We start from the raw sequence: 9544 nt of genomic DNA on the forward strand, positions 1-9544 counted from the left end.
CCGCGCAGCAGGAAGGTAACTGTTTTTGTTACTTTGCTAAGTACAGGCTGCTCTACAGTTTTTAAACCAGAAGTGCGAAGTATGTAAATTGTGTTTCAGAATTTCAAGACACGATAAACCAGGTTTTGGGTGGATTCATCCGGCCCAATGTGACACAAACCAACGCAAAGTTGCTCGCAAGCTTGAAACAGTTTGACGAGTTTGAAGTGAACTTGACCATAAACAATGCTGGCAACACAACAACCAAGTTGTCGGTCCCTGGCATTGCTAAAATGGAATTTGGACAAATCCCTGAAGTCAATCCCATTTTTACCACCAATCTTGATGGATCAACTCAGCTACTTGAATTCAGTAGCATTGAGATTCGTGGGAAGAGATCTCCTACTCTCATTGTGTTTGTTTTCACGCAGTTCTTATTCGAGCTTAGCAAACTGAGACCGTTCTACGTTTTTCGCGACACAACCAGCTCCTTCTGGCAGATTGCAAACCACACATCGATTCATCCAAGCACCGCCGCCCCTTACCTGGGTATTCAAGCGTACAAGTTGCTTGATGGATCCCCAATCGACGTCAATGTAAAATTCAGTGTCAACGTGACAGGTAAGTCTAACAGTTTTGATTATACACAAAGGAGAGGTCGTTAATTGGCTTCGCAACATAGTAAACTGCTATGGTCGTTGACGGCATGCGGGGTCATGTTACAAAATATCAGGACGCCTAGAGCGGAAATATTTGTCACTGCCAGTCAGTGTTAGCTGCCTGCTATGTAAGTGAACCTTCTGATTAAAATATCGACTTGACGTTTTTCCACATACAAAATTTAACGCATAAACATAACAATCTAACCTTACTGTTTTATAATATCGATGAACAGCAAATTAAAATAATACATGTACCGAAACATATAGCATATTTAGCCAAAAAATGGACAACAACGAAAAATGTAGCATTTTGTTTCAATTATATGTTACTTGGTTTGCAGTTGACTCGACATTGGAGAAAGAAGCACCACGAAAGTTGTTCGACGTTTACAGATCATGGTACAAGATATCGTCGTTTCAGTTCATCTGTCTGCGTCTGGATAATAATGCCAGTCGTTTCACACGCGATGGTTGCATGGGAAAGTCAGTTTACGGAATGGTGACGTGTTCGTGTGATCAACCTGGTTTCTTCACTGTGGCTCCACAAATCGTCGCACAAGTCAGACCCGATGGAATCAGTGTAAGTCAATGCCTACTAATGTAAATTAATTAATATTTGTTTTTTGTTGCTTGTTTATTTTAGTCAGTGTGTCTCAATGTACAACTCTAAAAATTGTGTTTGTGGCAAAAAAAAAACAATAACAACAACATGTGTGTTTTTAGGTAATTTTCTTCGGTGGATTGGTACTAGGTCTTGTCGTTCTATTTCTCACATGGATGGCACTTCTCAAGTTCAGTGTACAGGTGGAGTGCGACCGAATCGCAGTGCAAATAAGCCTTGTCTGTACCCTCTTTCTTTTCCACATTGTTCTCTTGTTCGAAGGACTGGCAATAAATGGGAGAACACAGTGTGAATTGGTCACATTTTTCTGTCATTACTTTATGATGACAACCGGTAAGTCTACAAATATTAACTATTTATTGCTCGACAAAACACAACTTGCATATCTGGTATAGTTGAAACTGGAAAATTTTATCAAATTACTTAGTATTTGGGACCGTAATATTTTTTGTGTCAGGACTTCTGGCTCTCGCCGATGGAGCGACAATCCTCGCCAACTTGAATCCTCGATCTTTCCGATTCAAACGTCAAAACCCGGGTCGCCTCCTTCAAATTCAGCTCGCTATATGCTGGGGTATTCCCCTCATCATAGCTGGCGTCACAATTGCCGTCGCGCTGCAGCAGGTCGATTACATCTCGATGAGCGAGTACGGATACGAGCGATGCTGGATCAAACCCGATTCCATCGCCCTTGTGACCGGAGTAACCGTGCCCATAGCAACCATCTTTATTGCTTGTTTTTTTGCTGGCAATTCTGATCGGAGCCTTTGCTTCCCGAGTAAAGCCAAATTCCGCGGACGCAGCTCACCAGGCAACCACCTATGGCGCCATGACGGTTTATGACGTGGATATTGATCACGTGTTCCGGATGTTGGTGGAATACGTGATGACGTGCTTTGCTTTGCTGGTGCCGTGGATCAAGTACTTTATACCAGGTTGGTGCGTCACAAACTTTGCTTTTGCTTGGTTTATCTGTTGCAATGCAGCATTTAATGAGTGAAACATCGTTTATTTTATTTTCCAATATTACTTTATTACTGCAGTTTACGTTCAGGGCAAAATAAATTGTTCTTTTTCACTTCACTTGGTTGCTCTAAAATTTTAAGTGTTTTTACACATTTTTTTTTCTTGTCAGGAATTCACAACATTGAAGTCACCCTGGCTGATATCTACGTCACTATGACGTTAATCGGCTTGCAAGGAGTCTTTGTCTTCATTATCTACGTCATCGTGAGTCCAGATGTGAGACGCACGTTCTGTGGAAGTGGCACAAATTATCCTGAGCGGTACAAGCTCTACTGGTACGGACCAGAGAGAGATCCAGATCCAATCCCCCTTGAAACTTTTGAGGAAAACATTTAAACATTTCCTTGCCTAAGACGTGTGTATTACGTCATGTGAGCATAATGACAGTTTTATATTCATGCTGTAAATACAGATTTTGAAGTGTATTTTTATCTTTGTTATCGCTTGTTAGCAATAACAGAAATTCAATACAAACGTTTGCGTTAAATCTTTTTTTTGCGTTGATGGTAAACAATGCGAAAGTTTGTAATGGAAGCAAATATGGTTGTTAAATACTTTTCGTTTTTACCTTGTGTTGTTTATAATTTGATTTACAAACGTACTTTACTGTTTTTTAAGCAACATTAGGTTATTACAACTTGACGTTAGTGTTTAATTTGTATTACGATCGAAAAGTTAGTAATTTTTTCGGCGTCAAGGGCATAATTTGTCGTTTTTAATTAACGAGCTTGATAGAGTTTATAAAGTGTTTTTTACGTGATAATAATTTTCGTTAATGTATTTAATTCCCCGAATTTGAAAGACAATATTTTTTAAGACTTGGTTTTGTTTTGAGGCTGTTCTTTCTCAGTCATACATATACACAGGGGCGGCTCGTGCGAGGGGGCTGTGGAGCTGCAGCACCCCCAAGATATTTTTACTTAATATTCCTACCACAATATTACAGATAACTTCCATTTCATTCTTTAGCAATATATAATTAGAAAAAAATCCACCTTGATCGGCATTTTTTCCCCTTTTTTAAAAAAAATTATTGCATTAATATGTTTTCTATGGTGGAGCTGCAGCTCCAGTTTCGTGACGTTTCATGACGTTTTGCAGTTGTGCGCATGCGCACTTGGAAAAGCTACATGCCGGGCGAATTAGGCGACAGGGGGCTGTGGCTGCCGCAGCCCCTCCTGTGACGTAGCGCTAGTTGTGTTGTCTGCTTCGCGTCAGTGAACTCCAAAGCCAAACCCGTGTACTATATTCTTAAGTTCGGCAGTGAGAACAGTTAGATAATTATTTTGCCATCTAATATTTATTTATTTGAAGGTTAGTGGTAACTTTTTAAGTTGACTGTACGTGGGTTTAAGTTGTTGCAGGTATCATTGAATTAAATAAGTGTATCTAACACCTTGAAAAAGAAAAAAAGGTCATCTAACACCTTGAAAAGTCACGATTAACATTTGTAATAAATAACTGAATTAAAAACTTTTAAGAAAATATGGTATAAAAGGTCTGCTACTCCAATGCCATGCAGGAGTAAGCAACAACAAGAAATACTCAGTTTTTGTTCTTAATGCTATCAAAGAAAAAATAAATTTGTGACTGTGAAGTTGTACTGACCCAGTGGGTAGACAATTAAACACTCCGTATATCTGACTCTAATAAACAAACAAACTATCACTGTCGAAACAAACCTAAAAAAACGCAGAAATAAATTAACGTTCCCACATTATATTTCAATAAGGCAAGCCACGAAAGCGCCTCTTGCGGCTAAACACGCAACACAAAAGTCACCGCGCCACGAATCAACTGTGAGATATCAATTCCAATGCGTACTCTAGTCACTCTATAGTCACTTATGCACTGTTATGGTAACACTAGGTAACTTAAGGTAACTCTAGATGACTGATTTTTAGTTTGAAACACGTCGGTCTTTATAGCGTTCAGATCAAATGTTGTTATGCAAGCGCAGTCGTAAAAACGTACGCCCGAGAAGGTTAAGTAAGTTCTAAACCGTAATTATTCTTTAAATTGCTTTACAGAAGTGTCACGTATAACATGGCTGGAGGTTAATTTAGACGTGGTTCTTGTTAACACGTTAAAAGCGATACAACAATAGCCTTAAGCCAGTATATGACCAGCGTGGTGATTAGAAAACAGGTTTAAAAGCCGGTCAAGCTTTTGTGTAGAAAAAAGGTGAGGTTTGACCGAGTTTGACCGGGACAATATGACACGACAATTATACGAATTAAAATGTTTTGAATTAAAAAGTCCAAAGTCCGATACATCACTCTCCGTCCCGTGAAATGTTTTCCGGAAGAGATTCTCCTGGATGATGTTTTCGAATTAGTTTGTTGTCCGTTTATTGTTTCCGATTTGACGCTTCGTGCTCCAAAGTCAAATGTTTTGTGCCGAAATTTTTTGTCCATTCTTCGTTTGCTTGATGATTGGATATCACGCTGTGTGGTGATAGATTGTTTGTATTTTTTGGTGAACTCCAGTTGACAAAGTCTTTTGTATTTTCGAACGTCATCATGTGGAGATCAAATGGAGTTGTGATAGAATGTTGCTTGATGCGATTCGAACAGTTGATCCGGTGATTCGAACAATTGAATTCGTTCGTTGATTTTTGAACGTCTGTAATCTAAACTTAACATTTCGCGCGGCAAATTTTCACACCAATGATTATAAGGGCTTTTTTTTTAAAAGGGATATAAGGATAATTAAGTATATATATACAATACGATTAAAAAAGGCGCAAATTCTAAGTACTATGTAGGTTTGTGATATACAAATAAAAATAGTTTTGACATTTGACATTTGACAAGTGTTTCTGTTTCGAATTCTTGTAAGAAATTAAACGAGCTGCCGTACTTTTCAGAGTTTTTGCTAAGCTTTTTTACGGTTTGACGCGTAGCTATGCTGGCGACTTGATTTTACATGTGAAATTTGGCTTTGCAGCCTCCCACTTGTAAAGGTTTTGCAGTGCTTTTGCAATCTGCGGTTGTGAGTTGTTGAGTCGCATTTTGAGGTATTACTCTCGCCATTTCGACCGACAGGCCAATCTATGACAGATTATTATATTTTCGCGCTGCCGTCGAGGCAAGGTAAGGATTTTTAGGCAATCAATCTCGTTTGAGTTGCAATTGCTTTTAGGCGGTATTTGGCCTAGCGACTGAGCAGCAATGCTGCTTTGAGCGGTGCTCATTGATTTATAAAGTTCAATATGAACCAGTGGCTTGGCGTTCGAGGAACGCTTGCGCTTCGGCGGCGCTATGTCAAGGCCATTTGCATTTGCTTTTACATCTTTCCGCTTTATTACTGTAGCATTCTCCTGCATTTTTCCTTGGCACGTTTAATTGATTAAACACAATTTCATATTTATCGTTTTGGTTTCACATATAGTCATGTCAAATCTAAAATTATTTTTATACAGGGTCAACCTACTAGGTACTTAGAACGAATGTTATGATCGTTTTCGTTTCAATATCAAGGTAGTTGTTATACAACTGTGTGTCATGTCCGTTTAGGCTAACTTAGGGTACAAGGGCTGTGCCTGTACTTGGTCAGCTAAATTATTACCGTCCGGTTGTTCATTTTGTCGAGCGTTCTTTAGCTCCATCAATTTGTCAAATGCAAGTCTGCCGTAGACCTTGATAAACCATCCGGTGAGCAAAACTGCCCATATTCCTGCTAGAATGTATATAACTACAAAGATAAAACATAAAAATGGCGAGGTTATTGAGCTGATCAAATGTAGAAGTGCGTTCTTCGAAGCTGCTTCCAGAGTTGAGGACAAATATGAAACGTCCGCTTCTGTTGTAGGATTGGTGTTGCTGTCAATGAACTGGTAAAGTTTATCGTTTGTTAGGCGGGACTGGCTGAGAAGCGCCAACATTGAGTTTAAATCTTCAAAACCGCTACTCGGTCGTGGCAAATTATCTTCATACCGTTGAAAATCTAATTCTTTCCGGTGATATTTAACAGGTGCTAAAGTAGGTGTTATAAAGTCAACTTTAGAGTCAACGTGAACTAGAGTATAATTGTCATAGACGTAATATGTATCCTTAATTCTAAAAGACATTACTCTACCCGGAGCATAATTTGCTACAAATTTAACAGTTGGATAAACAAAACCATCCCTGTATAACTGTCCTACGGACATGTTACCTTTAGAGTCAACATATTTAATTAAGGGTCGTGTTGCAAACAGGTTTTTATGTCTTAAATCTTCTACTATAATTCCATTAACAACTTCACAAGAGAGTTCTGTCATTAGATCTCCTACAGTTATACCGGCTCTTTGTCCTCCTAAAAGTTTACTTGATATTTCGCCAGGATATTGTCTGGCCAAGATTGAATATATAGTTGCTAGTAATGATTGAGTTTGACATTCTAAAAAATGAATATCAGAAGTGAGTTGACTTATTGTCCCAGAAACGGTATCCAATGATTCGTTAATAAAAAGTCCAACATTATCCGGACCACCATTAGGAGTTGAAAAATTAGCTTTATTGATCATTAGTGGTAATCGAATTGTACCGTTACATTGTGCGGGTTCAATAATCATACCACCTGTACAAATTGAGTCTTGTCCATAGCAATCCCGAATGGCTTTAGAACAAATGGTTTGATGGTGAATACTTAAACCTAATTCTTTTACTTCCAAACGATATAAATCGCCGGTATGCCGATAATGCAAGGTCAAACCATGAGTTCCCAAAGGCGTGACAACGGGACAATCAACTCGGTTGGGCACTTTCCAGGTAAACAGTCTAGTTCCGACAACACAACTACCCCTATGTATGTTACATTTAGACATAATTCCCAAAGCACCTTTCATTTGCTTATGAATAGGATCGTATAAAATAGTTGATTTCGTTAAAACACCATTATGAATAACACCTTTTGAAGATGTAGGCCATTTATAAGTTACTTTAATTTCATTAGAGGAAGACCAAACGTTATCACTAGTTTTACTAAGTCGCCCAATCAAAGGTGCAGTATGAGTGTGTTGCCAATCTTCACAAGCACCTGAGGACGGGGGTGCAATAGCCACAGATTTCTCAGTATGAAATTTACCTCAAAAAAAATAATAATGGGATTCGTATGTCGATTCAAAAATTTGACACGAATATACCTCTAACCGAATGAAGTCTGCCGAAGGGTTGTAAAGTCGGCCAAAACATGTCTGAAAGGTTGGTGCATCTGCCCTTTTACAAGTTATAGGTTCAGGTATGGCATATTCCCCTTTAAACAAGGCTTCGTGACAGAGTTTAAATTGTTGCGTCCCACTTTGAGCTATATCGCACAAAAGTAATGTGGAAATTAAAATACCAGTTGGATGCATTTTGTTTCAAGTTCTTGCTTAATCTCGAAACCGAAGGGGCTTTCTGATTATACGTCCTCTTCGAGTAATGTGAGGGTCTTGTTCAGATATTTCAATTGGTGGTGCAGAGGCAGAAGTGTTACTTAAGTCACCCGTATCTACTCTAGAATCTATATAAACAGTTGGACTAGTTAGTATAGGGATGTTATCAGTGACAGAGGTATCAACAGGGGGTCTAGGTAACACAGTAGCATCGGTTATGCCTTCAATAGTAGGAAGATTAGCCACCTTAAGCCTATCGACAGTAACTGTGTTCTCGCGACCATTCATAGCTAAGGTAAAGAACTTTGGATGCTTATTCAATACCTTAAAGGGACCATCGTATGCGGGGTAAAGTGTTCCCTTTTTGGCTTGCACCCGTACAAACACGTGAGTGCAGTTTGCAAGTTCTGGGTCAACATAAACATTTACCTGTCGTTGAGGTTTGCGCTTGGCAAAGTTTAGATGCGACATAAATGCTGTTAGTCGCTTGGAATTGTCTGCTATGGACACGTCAGGTACAATTTCCTCAAAAAACTCACCTGGTAATCGCAACGTTTGCCCATAAACCAATTCAGCTGCGCACGCATCAATATCAGGCTTGTGGACACTACGTAAACCCAAAAGCACAAGCCCCAGATTGCTATGCCAATTAAGAGGTTGACTATGCGCTTTAAGGGCAGATTTAAGATATTTATGTTGGATTTCGATGTAACCATTACTTTCAGGCCTATAAGCCGTAGTTTGCTGTAATTTTATCCCAAATTGGGTACAAAAATCATTAAAGGTTTCAGAGGTGAACTGTTTCCCACGATCTGATGTACACCTTAATGGTGCCCCAAATCTAGCAACCCAATGCAACAAAAAGGCATTAGTTACAGTCGTGGCAGTTACGTTAGGCAACGGTATGGCTTCAAACCACCGAGAGAATCTACAACAACAGGTCAACAAATAGGAATAACCATCACACAACGGTAAAGGACCAACAATGTCCAAATTAACATCTTGAAATCGCCCTGTGGGTTCGATGTAATGACCCAAAGGAGCATGAACATGCCTTTTAACCTTGCAACGTTGGCATTCAAGACAATTCTTACTCCACTCGTTAACGTCCTGATTAAGACCGTGCCAGACAAAACGACTACCAATTAAACGACGTGTTGCCTTTACACCTGGATGAGATAATCCATGCAATGTCATAAAGGCGCGTTTACGTAAAGCAAGTGGAACAATAGGTCTAAAGTTCCCAGTTGATACTTCACCAATCAATTTTAAATCACTATTAGGAACTTGCCTTTCGGTTAATTCCAATGACCCGTACAGCTCTTGCAAACTCTCCCGAAATTCACTATCTTGCTGCTGTAGAGCTAAGTCATTTAAGGACAACAAGTCATCCGCAAGCGATATCGCGTTTACCACAATCCTGGAAAGACCATCCGCCACAACATTCTGAAAACCACTTAAAAATTCCACGTCACTTGCTTATTGAGCAATATAATCCATATAGCGATGTTGTCTAGGCGTAAAATTACTGGAATTGGAACGGAAGGCTTTAACCAAAGGCATATGGTCTGAAACAACATTAAAGTTTCTCCCCTACAAAATGTCTTTAAAGTGTTTTATTGCCAGATAAATCCCAAGCAATTCTCGATCAAACGTACTATAATTCCTTTGCGCACTACTTAATACTTTTGAAAAGAATGCGATTGGTTCCCATACACCCTTATTGTACTGGTTCAATGAGGCACCAACAGCAAAATTACTAGCATCGCAAACCAACGAGAATCGACCATTTATCAGAGGATAGTGTAGCAAAACTCGATCGCTAAACATTTCCTTAATATCATCAAACGCCTTAATGGATTCAGGCTTCCACTCTAAACGTTTCTTACAATTTTT

Source organism: Phallusia mammillata, chromosome 1 (genome assembly GCF_965637545.1).
Source record: "Phallusia mammillata chromosome 1, kaPhaMamm4.hap1.1, whole genome shotgun sequence".
Lineage (NCBI taxonomy): Eukaryota > Metazoa > Chordata > Ascidiacea > Phlebobranchia > Ascidiidae > Phallusia > Phallusia mammillata.